This window comes from Peromyscus leucopus, chromosome 13 (assembly GCF_004664715.2).
Source record: "Peromyscus leucopus breed LL Stock chromosome 13, UCI_PerLeu_2.1, whole genome shotgun sequence".
NCBI classification, from domain to species: Eukaryota; Metazoa; Chordata; class Mammalia; order Rodentia; family Cricetidae; genus Peromyscus; species Peromyscus leucopus.
Genome location: NC_051074.1, coordinates 26,386,313 through 26,399,414, shown reverse-complemented (window position 1 = coordinate 26,399,414; position 13,102 = coordinate 26,386,313). Strand labels below are relative to the sequence as shown.

At 40.0% G+C, this 13,102-nt stretch overlaps 1 protein-coding gene across 1 annotated transcript in view; it reads right to left on the bottom strand.

Annotated features, from left to right (window-relative positions):
* The window catches only part of Dlgap1 (DLG associated protein 1), an 833,520-nt gene that overhangs the window by 413,921 nt on the left and 406,497 nt on the right, over positions 1–13,102 (bottom strand). Inside the window, 1 exon segment of the mRNA XM_028874057.2 lies at positions 4,193–4,285. The gene's annotated coding sequence lies outside the window, so the exon portion shown is untranslated.

Genomic DNA, 13,102 nt, shown 5'->3' with positions numbered 1-13,102 from the left:
AGATTTGACCAGGGGAGACCTTCTGAAAATCTTGGCTATAGACCTGAAGGAAAAAACCAAGAAAAAGTACAGGACAGGTGACCTATATGCTGGGAACAGTTCTGAGTTGGATGAGACATGATAAATCTTGTTGGCTACAGAGGCCTCATGACTGTTTGGTTATGCAGTCCAAAAAGACTGATAAAGTTGACAGATGCTGTTTGCCTGCTTAAAGATAGAACAGAGAATCATCTTTAGCTGACTTGTGCACACTATACATTCCATCCTTGGGTTAATGCAGATACTTATGTTACCTTTAAAAATTTGTACGTTTTCAGAACAAAAGGACCAGACACCACTGAAGACAAGACAAGTAGCCCAGGTGATCTAGCCTCCCAGAATACCTTTGTTGCATTTTCTTGGAAATCTGCATCCAGGAAAATGTCAAAATGGCTAGCTAAGATGATCCAGCCTCACATAGACTACTCCAGCCAGGATTTCAGGTAAGCCCTGCACTTTCCCAGCACACAGAGACTGGACAACAAATGATACAGCTAGTTCTCCCAAGGCTTGACCATTATCCTAATTTTCTCAGGATCTCCTAAAGATGCCATCATCCCCAGAAAGCATTTTAAGGCACTATGCCCCCATTCCCAAGTGGTGGCGTGGGTGGCTTTTGGCTGTTTAGTGGGTATGGATGTTTGTCGTTGTTGAGGGGGGTTGGTTGCAAGTTGTTACTGGTCATAGTCAGGGAAAAAAACTAAAGAGATTAGATTCGGGGATCTCTTTCTTTTTTTTTCTTTGCTCAGTCTTTCTCTCTCCTATCTAATGTTGGAGAAAGAGGGGGAATGTGGGATGAAAAGAAAAAAGGGGGATATAAGAATGAGAGGGTAAAAAGGTAGATTATTGAATCTACTTTTAAACTAAAAAGAACTATGAGTCTGTAGTTGGAAGTTTTCTCTGGGTCCTGCCAACCTCCCCCCCCCCCCCCCGCTGCAGTCCTGTGGCCTGCTTATAAAATAATCACTCAGAAGCTTATATTAATTAAAACTGTAAATCTGTTCAGCCATTAGCTCTGGCTTCCTACTGACTAGCTCTTACACTTAAACTTAGCCCACTTTTGTTAATTTATATGTTGTCATGTTTTCCATGGCTTTACCTGTGTGCCATTACATGTGGCTTCCCAGATGGTGGATGGCATCTCCTAACTCTTTCACTTCCCAGAATTCTCCTTGTCTATTTATCCCACCTATACTTCCTGCCTGGCTACTGGCCAATCAGCATTTTATTAAACCAGGGTACAAAAGCATTATCCCACAGTACAAGTCTCAAATATTTTACATTGGTATAGATTTTTGTATATTGATACAAATTTAAGGTTATTTTTGTTACAACATACTGTATACATGTTTCTACTCTTGTTTAAGGTATTGTATCTATGCAACTCATTTAAAAATGTAAAGTTCTGGTTCTTGAAAGCTACTATTACAAACTGTTTAGGAAAATTAAGAAATGCAAGTTAGTAGTTAGTCACCTACAATAATTAAACTTGTAGTAAGGGTTTAGATGTAGACAGAAACAAGCTTTATTTAGCTCATGTTATGTTTTCAAGGTTAAACAGAGATATATTTTTGTTTCTTTCTTTTTTTGGGGGGGTTTCAAGACAGGGTTTCTCTGTGTAGCCTTTCCTGGAACTCACTTGGTAGTCCAGGCTGGCCTTGAACTCACAGAGATCCGCCTGGCTCTGCCTCCCGAGTGCTGGGATTAAAGGCGTGCACCAGCACTGCCCGGCTGAGATATATTTTTGATAGCTAGGTGGTCTTCAAATACTTCAGAGATCTACAGAATATGGCACTTAAGACGTTTTAATAACATAAGGCTTTTCCTGACAGTAAGAAGTGTCTGTTCCTGCCAGCACTAATCTACTTCAAATAATATGATGGGCATTGAAGGACCTCTATATGGAGTTTACTTCAAATGTGGCAAAGCTAACCACTGGGCAAGAAACTTCCCTTTCCTTGACGATTGATGGTATGTTGTCCAAGTTGGACAAGCAGGACACAAAGGAAGTTGACTGCTAAACTTTGCCAAGACAAGGTAGGCCAGTCCTTCAAAATTCCTGCCTCACAGAAAAGTCTGTCAGATATTCTAGGCCTGCAGGCCAAAGATGGATGCTCCAATGTTGCAGAGAAACCTTGGGTGACTGGCCAGGCAGCTAGATGTCTTTGTCATTTATATAGTTTTGGAAGTTGCTTGCTCTGCACTTCCTGTTTACTCAGGTAATATTTTATCCTTCTTAGGTCTCTGATGGGATTGAAGATAGTTATAATCTTACAGTTTTTCTTGTTACCAAATTCAGAAATGAAACTCACAGAAAAGATAAAAAGTTTATAAAGGTTGAGAGACATAAAAGCTTAAGTTGTTTATCTAAGAAAATGTTTTAAGGTCCAAAAAGATATTTTTAGGTTGGTAATACAAGTTATGATAGAAAGTGATTTAGGTACAAAGCTTTGGACTCACCAAGATAGGACAGATAATAGAGTACTTTCTTCAAAGTTGCTAAATACAAATGAACTAGACACTGTGAATGTAATTCTTACCTGATAATTGTTCTTATTATACATAGTTTATTGATGTTAGAGAAAGAGCCCCAGTTTCTAGAATAAAAAGCCTCAAAGTTTTGGTAATGTGGTTCAAAGGTTATCAAAAATCAAAGAACAGATGGTTGAAAATAGAACTTAAAGATAATTTCTGAGGAGTCCGCAGAAACTCCAGTGTGCAGGTCATATTAGTAACATAAGGCCATATCATAAATAATTTACATATAGGCATATAACAACTAAGTAGACATTCCCTATCTAAGTTTGTTACCACATCGATACCAGAACAATAGATAATTCTACAGTTATGAGCTTTCTGTGTTTTCTGTGTTTCAGATACCATTTCTTCTATAACTGAAGAAAGAACACAGTAATCGAAGTCACCCAAATTCAGTCCATTGTTATGGTATTAACATTTTAAAATATATTGTTAACATACTATTGTATGTTATAATATAATTTTTCTGCTCATGCCTCTTAAATATGGCAGGACACACGATGGCAAAGCGCAGCTATGGAGACAGCAGGGCATTCCCCAACCCTCCTCCCCACTTCTTCCCTCCCCAGTGGTCACTTCTTATTTACTGACTGTACCTAGTCTTTTTCTCATAGATGCTAATGTTATCTAGTCCTTGTACAAGTTCAGGTTGGCAAACAAAAGGAAAAACAAAAAGAAAAAGATCTCCAAGAGTTGGAAAAGGTGTCAGTAGGAAGAGAATAGTTCTTGTTTGATTTCTGCCACACTATATAATAAGCAGGCTTTTTGGCTCTCTTCCCAATGCAATTAAATCAACCTGAGACAATTCCCATGTTCCCTGTACATGACTGACAAGCACTTTACCACTGAGCTCCATCCCCAAACCTGAAGCACATCTTTAATGTAATTCTGTTAGATCAGAGACTGGAGAAATGGGACAGTTTTGATTCTGGAAAAGTTACTGTGCGTTTACTATCCCTCTCTGTTGTGGCTGCAAGAAAAGTCAGTTTGGGTCCCTGATTACTTTTAGATGGAAGAGAGCATGCTGGTGTGTGTGTGTGTGTGTGTGTGTGTGTGTGTGTGTGTGTGTGTGTTTATATGTGGTGAGTGTAAGTGTGGTATGTGTGTATGTGTGGTGTGTATGTGGTGTGTGTGTGTGTGTGTATGTGGTATATATGTCTGTGTATGGGGTATGTGTGGTGAGTGTGTGTATGTGTGGTATGTGTATATGAGTGGTGTATGTGTATGTGTGGTGTGTGTATATGTGTATGTGCTGCGTGTGTATATATGACGTGTATGTATGTGTGATTTGTGTATGTATGGTATGTGTGGTATGTGCATATGTGTGGTGTGTGTGTATGTGGTGTGTGTGTGTATGTGGTGTGTATGTCTGTGTATGGGGTATGTGTAGTGAGTGTATGTATGTATGGTATGTGTATATGTGTGGTATGTGTATACGTGTGGTATATATGTGGTGTGTGTGTGTGTGTGTGTGTTGGGTAAGAGGTGGAGTAGGAGCTGGCAGCTAACTGAATTCTGGGAGTACATCTTCCTACCCTGTTGCTTTTCTGTTTTCGCTGAGGATGGCTGGCCTCACAGGCCCATTCTTCCCACACTGTTCCCCACTTGAACTTACTGTTCTCAGCGTCTTTGTCATTCAACAGGAGTTCTCTGAAGCCGACACAGGGGCCTTCAAGTGACATTCAGCGGTTCCCAGAGCAGATGTAACCTGTCAGAAGCACAGTTCATACTTTAGTCTGCTTGTCACATGCCAATACAACATGAAGCATTGACAAAGTTTCCAGGATTGAGGTGGAGGAGCCCCACAAGCCATCTCTACACATTTCCCTTGCATACTTTGATCCATTTTTATCATGCCTTTTACCCAGTAAGTCTGAAAGTGAACTCACCACTCCCCTCAAAACTTTCATCCTTTTAAATTTGGTTATTTTGCTTTGGTGAAACTCTGTTTTCCTGTTCCAGCCCTGCTTTCCAGATTTCATGTCATATATAATTACTTAAGCATTTAGTGAACAGTTTTTATTTATTTATTTATTTATTTATTTATTTATTTATTTATTTATTTAAGTTCATTGTGTGTCACAGTACTGGGCACCCTGGGGTGAGGGTAGTGGATATCATCTAGTCCTCAGGAATTTTAAATCTAGTGGGCTCTTGTTTGTGTCCTGTCTTCTTCCTATCCCACCTTCTAGGCACACATCTATCTTTGTAGCCATCCCCATGAATCCCTCTGGCAGGGAGCCTGTCCTCCTGCCAGGCCACAGCCAACAAGTGCTCAGCTCCTTCCCGTGGTCTGACGTTCACTCTGTAGTTCACCTGTGCACTGTCTGTCCCACACTACGGCTTCCCGATCCTCGGACTGCATCAAGATCCATTAGGAATTTGGGGGACGGTCTATTTATTTCTGACATAGATGCTTAGGAACCTGCCTGTGGAACATTTCCATGGGTTTCTGATGTGCAGCCAGGCTGCAAAAATCATTTCTCTCTCTTCACTTTTCCTAGCTGTAGTCAATAGTCAGAACGTCACACTCTTTGGAACTGTTGCCTCCACTTAGCCTACCACAGTCTCTCCCCTTAGGGGAGTTTTAAAATCTTGATGTAATCCCTAAGGGCTAAGGCCATGGCTCATTCCCCTTTGCTTTTCCCAAGGAGCAAGATCTGCTTATTGAAAGAACAGCCCACCTTTAGCAATGACTTCCCCTCAACCCTTAGTCTCAGGGCTTCAAGCAGCCTCCTTCTTAGGTAAACAATGAATGAAGAGAACCACAGAATTCAGCTATGGCCTCCTTTGTTATTTTATTTCTGGTCACACTTATCTTTGCATATTCTTTGTAAATGATTCTCTGCACATTCACTGAGACAAGAGAGTACAGCGAGTCTGCTTTCTTTCCTAGCGTATCAGACTATGTGCTATGTATAACAGATCTTCAACATGCTCTTATTGAGTATGCCACCTTCTTCCATCTACAAAGTCGGGAATAGTGGTTGAATCTTATTTTTCTTCTTCTTTCATCTCTTCTTCCTCCCCAGCCATGAACGTATCTCTAAATTTAAGGATTCATGTGGCTAGACTTAATCCATTGAGATGATGTAGAATGACCTTCTCACTTTCAAGTCACCTTGCTAAAATCCATCACCCATATCACTGTTCCTTTGTTGTTATGTGATGTTACATATTATAACTCTGGAAGGAATCATTCTTAATTTCCATTTTTATAGATGAAGACACTGAGGCACAAAAAATTTAATTAACTTGTTTCTAATTCAGAGCTAGAGAACATCAGAGCTAGCAACTAGCCCAGTAGCTGGACCTAGGATTCACGCAATTATCTGTCTGTCTGTCTATCTATCTATCTATCTATCTATCTAATTAATTAATTGTGTGTGTGTGTGTGTGTGTGTGTGTGTGTGTGTGTGTGTGTGTACACCAGAGCACATATGCAGAGGTCAGAACATAGCTTTTGGAGTTGGTTCTCTATTTCTACCCTGGGGTACCAGGGATTGGACTGAGGTCATCAGGCTTGATAGCAACTGTCCTTACTGATTGGTCCATCTCACCAGCTTAACTTCCACTCATATATAGACTTTCTTCTGAAAGGGTTTGCTGAGTCTTTCTCCAGATTTTTTTCTTGAAATCAGAATCCTCCTGGAAATGACTCTTGAACAGGCTTAGACTATATTGTTAATGTTGAAGCACTTTACAGTGAAAAAAGTGTATCTGCCAATGCCACTTAGTCAATTCACCAAGTAGGAGGCCATCTTGTGATTAGTTCTACTTCACAGATTAAAAAAAAAAACAGTAATCAAACATTGAGAAACTGAAGTGGCTCCTTCAAGAAACATTGTTAATAAGGAGCACAAGTTGGGGTAACCTTTAAAGGAGTCTATGGGCTCCAGAATTTATACTCCTTTATTTGTTTTATTGATTTCCTTTAAAAAACTATTTTATCTTTAACCTTGCATGCATGCATACACAGGAGAGGCACACAAGTGCCTGTGCAGGCCAGAAGGTGTTGGATCTCTTGGAGCAAGAGTTACTGGTGGTCGTGAGCACCTGATGTAGGTGCTGAGAACAGAACTCAGGTCCTCCTCAATACATGCTCCCAACTGCTGAGTCATCTCTTTAGTCCCGTTTATTACTTTTTAAAATCCCCTTTCTTTACTATGAAGTATGAGTGCTGTGGATATCGCTCTATATAAATAAAACACTGATTGGCCAATAGCCAGACAGGGATATAGGCGGGACTAACAGAGAGGAGAATTGAGGGAACAGGAAGGCAGAGGGAGACTGCCTGAAGCCGCTGCCAGGACAAGCAAGATGTAAGGTACCAGTAAGCCACGAGCCATGTGGCAAAGTATAGATTAATAGAAATGGGCTAAATATAAGAGTAAGAGCTAGACAATGATAGGCCTGAGCTAATGGCCAAGCAGTTTAAATAATGTAAGCGTCTGTGTGTTTATTTTATAAGTGGGCTCCAGAACTGGCAGGCTTGGTGGGAAATCTCTCCTGCTACATATGAGAATAAAACGTTTTCTCAAAGGAAAAACTATTGTTTACATATTGCTTTGCTATTGAGCCAGTATGTGGTAACTTGTCTTAAGAATTTAGATAAAGTCAGCCCTGTGTCTCTGGGTGCCACATCCTCAGATGCAATGTCCAAAATCACATATGATCTGAGGATGCAGAGTTTCTTTATTCCTGTCTTTAATACAGAAACAATGCTGAGTTGCAGATATTTATGTTATATTAGACATTATAAGTCACTTAAGATATGACATGGAGAATATAAGAGAATGTATGTATGTAAGCCAGATGTAAACACTCCATCATAAAACAAAGGAATGACCTCCATCATCATTCACACTCTCTCCTTCCTGTTCCCAGGGAGACACTGCTCCCACCAACTAGTGTCACATTCATTTGGTTCCTTGATGAGAACAGAGATTTGGGGTTTGTGCTGCTGCTGCCAAGGTTGCTGTGGATGTTTACCTCAGGGGGTCCTGAGAGGTAAATGTTCCTACCTACACATGCCTGGTGTGTAGAAGGAAACCTTACACAACTACTGTATTAATTACTTGGATCCCAGTCAGCATTCACACAGGAGCTCATGTCAAATAAATCAGCCCTTCCCTCACACCATTGTAAATCTGTTTTCCACTCTTTTGTGGGTTACAGTGACTTCTTTTCTGCTCTTGCTTTGGCCCTTGGCAAGCTAAGAATTCAAACTGGTAAGGTATATTTTACTTGCTTACTAGTCACATAAAATGTTTTCTAAATATGAAATCAGTCACTAACAAGTCCTTCGGAATGGTTTCCTCTCACCAGACCTCGAACTGTTAGGGGTTGCTATAGCAACAACACAATTACTATGCCCAACTCTTGTGTAAAATATACACCAACTTGTCATCTACAAAAATCACACACCTATTTTTATTTCCCAATGAAATTTAAACAAAAGTACTTATCTCCACAGAATCCTAATTTAATTTTTGTTGCTCTGATTAAAATATCTGACAAAAAGCAACTTAGGAGAGAAAGGATCTGGCCAGCTCCCAATTGCAGTTTACAGTCCATTGCTGAGGGGCGGGGCGGTCAAAGCAGGAACTCTAGCAGCTAGTCACATCACACCCACAGACAAGGGCAGAGAGAAATGAACCCAGGCAGTTTTAATTGTTCTCTTGCTTGCTTCCTCACAACTAGCCATCTCTACCCTGACACTGTTAAGGATCCCCTGCTTAGTGAACAGTGATGCCCACAATGGGCTGAGTTTTCCTTTATCAGTTAACAGCCAAGACAGTCTGCCATAGGCATGTCCACAGGCTAATCTTATCCTGATTACAGAAAAAGGAGGTGGAAAGAGTGTAAAGAGCCAGAGGGGATGGAGGACACCAGGAGAACAAGGCCCTCTAAGTCAGCTGAGCCAAAATCACAGGAACTCATAGAGACAGAAGCAGCAAGCACAGGGCTGACATGGGTCTGCAGCCAGTCCTCTGTGTATGCATTATAGCTTTCAGTTTAGTGTTTTTAATGGGGCTCCTGAGTGTGTGAACGAGTGGGTCTCTGATTCTTGTGCCCTCTGTTGGGTCCATTTTTACTTCTGTTAGTCTGCCTAGTCCAACTTTGATATGATGGTTTTCGTTTTTATCTTATTATATTTTATTATTTATTAACAAAGAGAAGATAAATGTCAGTACACCACGGACCAAGAAAAATTTTAGTTGAGGCAAAGTGTAAGTATTTTCACACAACCAAACACTAAAAGAATCTGCCAGAAGCAGAAAGCAATTCAGTGAATTTCTTAAGTGGACGGAAGTTGACACTGGATCAAACAAAGACCAGATATATCTAGGAGAGAAGACACAGCAATGGCAAATATGAAAACACACCATGGTGTGTGTGTGTGTGTGTGTGTGTGTGTGTGTGTGTGTGTGTGAGAGAGAGAGAGAGAGAGAGAGAGAGAGAGAGAGAGAGAGATTGAACTTCTCAAAAGAATAACAAATGGTCATAAAAATTATGACATGGAAAAGAACTTCTTGTCAAACCCTGGCATCAAAAAAAAATCTTTGCTTCACTAAAGAGTGCTATATGTTCAGGGTAAAATATGAATGTCAGCGTATACAGGTTTCCTTTGACGTTCAGGAAAACTTAGTAACTATTCAGGAAACTAAACATTAAACTAAACTTTAAACATTCAGGAAAACTAACTATATTCACTGACACATAATTTATTGTACAGTGACACCAATTTTTAATATCTTCATCTATCTATCTATCTATCTATCTGTCTGTCTGTCTGTCTGTCTGTCTATCTGTCACCTCACTGAGGCAGGAATCTCCATCAGCCATTGAAAATCTTTGGTAGAAAAAAAGTGGAATATATAAAAATAAACAAATATTTTTGTAATATTTGTCAATATTTGAAGTCTCCCATGGCAAAACAAAAGATACTGTGATTTCTGAAAACATTAATCAATTTTATAACAGGATGATTGAAGAGTTGACTGAACCTTCTCATCTCCTGGAGTGACCGGAACACCTTGCCAAGTATGACTGAACCAAGTTTTTTCTCTAAAGTCAGATATTTAGCTTTTAATTTCTATACACTTAAATAACTACAGAAAGAACATGACACTTAAAGAACATACAATCAGTATAAATTCACATTGGTTTTCAGAATTCCTTCACTTTTAATAGACACAAATGATTAGCTCAAATAATTTCCCCAAACAAGTCCCACGGCCCAGTTAAGATGGCTGCCAGAGACATTCCCCCCTTCCCCCGCCCCGCCCCCTTCACTGTCAACCTCTCCTCACCCTCATGAGATTTTTTTTTAGTCTGTTTAAGCCAAAAATTGTATTTCAGTGTTTGAAATAAAAACAACCACATAGTCTAAGCAAAAAATGTAAGTCAGTCACATGGTCTTGAGAATGAGATAGAATATTCAAAAGCATTTCCAGGCAGAAATCCAGAAATCTGTTTCACATCATCTCTCTTTCCTTCCCTCAGCCCCAACTCTTCTCCCACGAGGTAGTATAGATGAGACAGTGGGCCATAGCCAGGAGTTAAGGCAAGGACAGGGTCTGTTTTGTTCTCTGGTCCATGCCAAGTGTGTTGAACACGCTTTTGAATGGATAAGGTGATCAACTAATATTTGATAATGGATGCCGAGAAAGAAAGTAGTATAGTCTAGGACTCAATACACTTATTTCTCCTGGAGTTTGGGAATAACAATGATTACTTTTTATAAGAAGTGGAAGGGACTCCTTAGTTTTCCATCACAGGAAAGGTGCTAGATCTTCCTTTTCTTCAAGAAATTTCCAACAAAATAAACCCACAAATCTAAAGGCACACAGCCCTGGGGGACATTGTGCTGGCAGCTGTGGGCACACTGCTTTGAAAGCCAAGGGTAAATGTAGCTGATACCGGAAGGAGAGTCATTCTGATGTAACCTCTGTCTCCTGCCAGGTCCTTCTGGGGTTGGGGGTGGGTTCTCTCCTCTCCCTGCAATCTAAGTGGAAGGAAGTATATTCCATTTGTGTTCTAGACACAAAGGGTGGTGGAGCAATGGGTTTCCGGTGATCAGTGCTCACTCTGTGAATGGGTGAAACACTCAGAGAAGGTTACTTTAATGTGTGATGTGAGAAAGTTGGGAGGAATCCCACAGAAACACTGCTGGAGCAGCTAAGGACTCAGTTTACTTTTCAAAAGAAACAACTGTCATGTATCGGTTAATAAATGAAACAAACAAACAAACAAACAAACAACCTAGGGTTTTATCATTCAAGGCACTGTGAATTCACTCATGGAGAATCAACCCAAGCTAATTGTAAGGGTTTTGTTTGTAAACGCCAGATAGTTTGTTCTTGCTTGAATTCCTGGTAACTGATAAGCACTGAATATTTTAGAGATCAAATTATATTGTTTTTCTGGATACTTGCTGAGCTAATGGATGCAGTGATTACAGGGACCCAGAAGACCACCTCTGACAGTTGATGCCCTGTGGCTCTCTCGAGTCTTGGGTTGCCATCCTGGAGAGTTTTGCTTAGAATATGAAGATTTGTGGAACATGCCTGTGGAAAACAATTGCTGTATTGGGGGAAGAAGGATTCAGGGGAAGGAAATGTTGGTCTCTCCATCTGGATAATCCTTCAGATTGATGGACACAGAGGCTGGTCCTCTGTATTCCTGTCAGTGATTAGTCATTCAACGTGGGTTGTTCTACAGAGAAAGCATACCCTTGTATGAAGTCACCACCATAAACAAATGGCTCACAGAGGGATACAGTTGACAGCTCCAATCACAATGGCTAATGAAATGGGGACCTTGGTCATAATGGGGGTATTGGGTGCCTACTCAAACTGGCTAAGTTGAACAATAACTACTCCAGAAAGAACATTTTTTTGTGTAACCTGCACTTAATGTAAAGGACATTCAGTAAGTATTTGTTGAGCTATTGAATAGTTATTATGAGGGAAGAATGATAAGTAAGTGATATAAAGTTCATCAGAAGGGATTTTAAAAGAGGTCAAATTATACCAAATGATAGTAAGCCAAACTGGTCCACATCTCCAAGTTATGGCATCTGTTTTATGATGCTGGCATTTGATTTACTCATTAAAATTATTAGAGTCTGAATCTACTAAGCTGTGGGCAAACATAGCAGGAAAGACCCCAAAGGGGCTATGATCTGAAGCTAAACATCCAATACCCCCACTCCCTGCCAAAGGGCAACCGCTTCTACTATATAAGGGTGTGGTGGAAAGCCTTAGAACTTTAAAAAGGCAACTATTACTTTACGGGGAAGCAGGAAAGGACTGAAAAGCAGCACTGATTGAATCTTTCCAAAGTCAATAACTCTTCCTGCCAGAAGCCATTTAACTATGAAAATCACCCAAGTTTCGTGCAAAGGCCAAATCTAAGCATAGTCTGTCCTATTCAATTAAGGATCCGGCTCCTCCTCCAAGCATTTGGAAATACCTTACAGCCAGCAATTTAATCACAAAAACATTTCCCCAAAGTTACAAATTCCTGCAGTAGATGGAGTTACAGAAAATAGGGACTTGCATGGTAATGCCAAAGATGTGTCACCTTCGCCCAGTGTCTTGAACCAAGGTAGGCTCTATCTAGCTTTTAAGAATTTCTATCCCTAAAGATTTATATGGTTAAAGGCATGGATAAATATTTAATGTATTTAGAAGATGGTATTGTTATTCAAATGAGAAAAAAATCTGTCTTAAATAGTTTTTTCACTGCTTATTCTGAAGTGGCATTTTTCAGATGTGTCCATCCCACAATCATTTAATGTCTTTGTCTACAAGGGATGAATGCATGTCAGTTCATGAATCTGAACATACTGGTATCTCAGGAGTGTTTTTAGATTAGAGTAATCAGGTCATTTGGGGGATTCGTTGCTCTGATGATGAGGTTATTTAAAAAGATGCTTCTGCCGTGTTGTAAGATCAGCTGTTACCCAGGATCAGTGACTATACTTCCCCAGGGAACGTAGGCACATGCCCACACACTGACACTCACACGTCTCCGGAAGCTTGAAATCCTACCACCAGCAAATTACATACCCTTTGTATAAGATTAGCTCTTTCCACAGTTGCCTGGTAAGATATTCCTAAACAGGGTGTCATTAAGGTGACGGAGAGGCATGGGCTCTACAGCTGCTTCCTTCCCACTTCTTACAGTGGAGAGAAAGAGTACTTACTAAATTTTGCCCAGAGACCCGCCTCATGCATGACTCAACACTGAGAGACATTACAGAATATCTACATAATTAAAATGGTAATGGAGAATTTAATAATATACAATCATATTTACCAATTACTAGTATAAAAAAAGAATGAAGTTCTTTGGTTCAGGAGTGAAAGTGAATGCTATACCTTGCACAGTTGATCCCCAATAATTATTTTTTGCCACCCCCCACAATGATTGCTAGTAACCTGGACTCTGCTTTCAATGAAAGAATCACCAAATTTCCAAATAAAAACATTTATTTTTTCACGCAATCATAAAT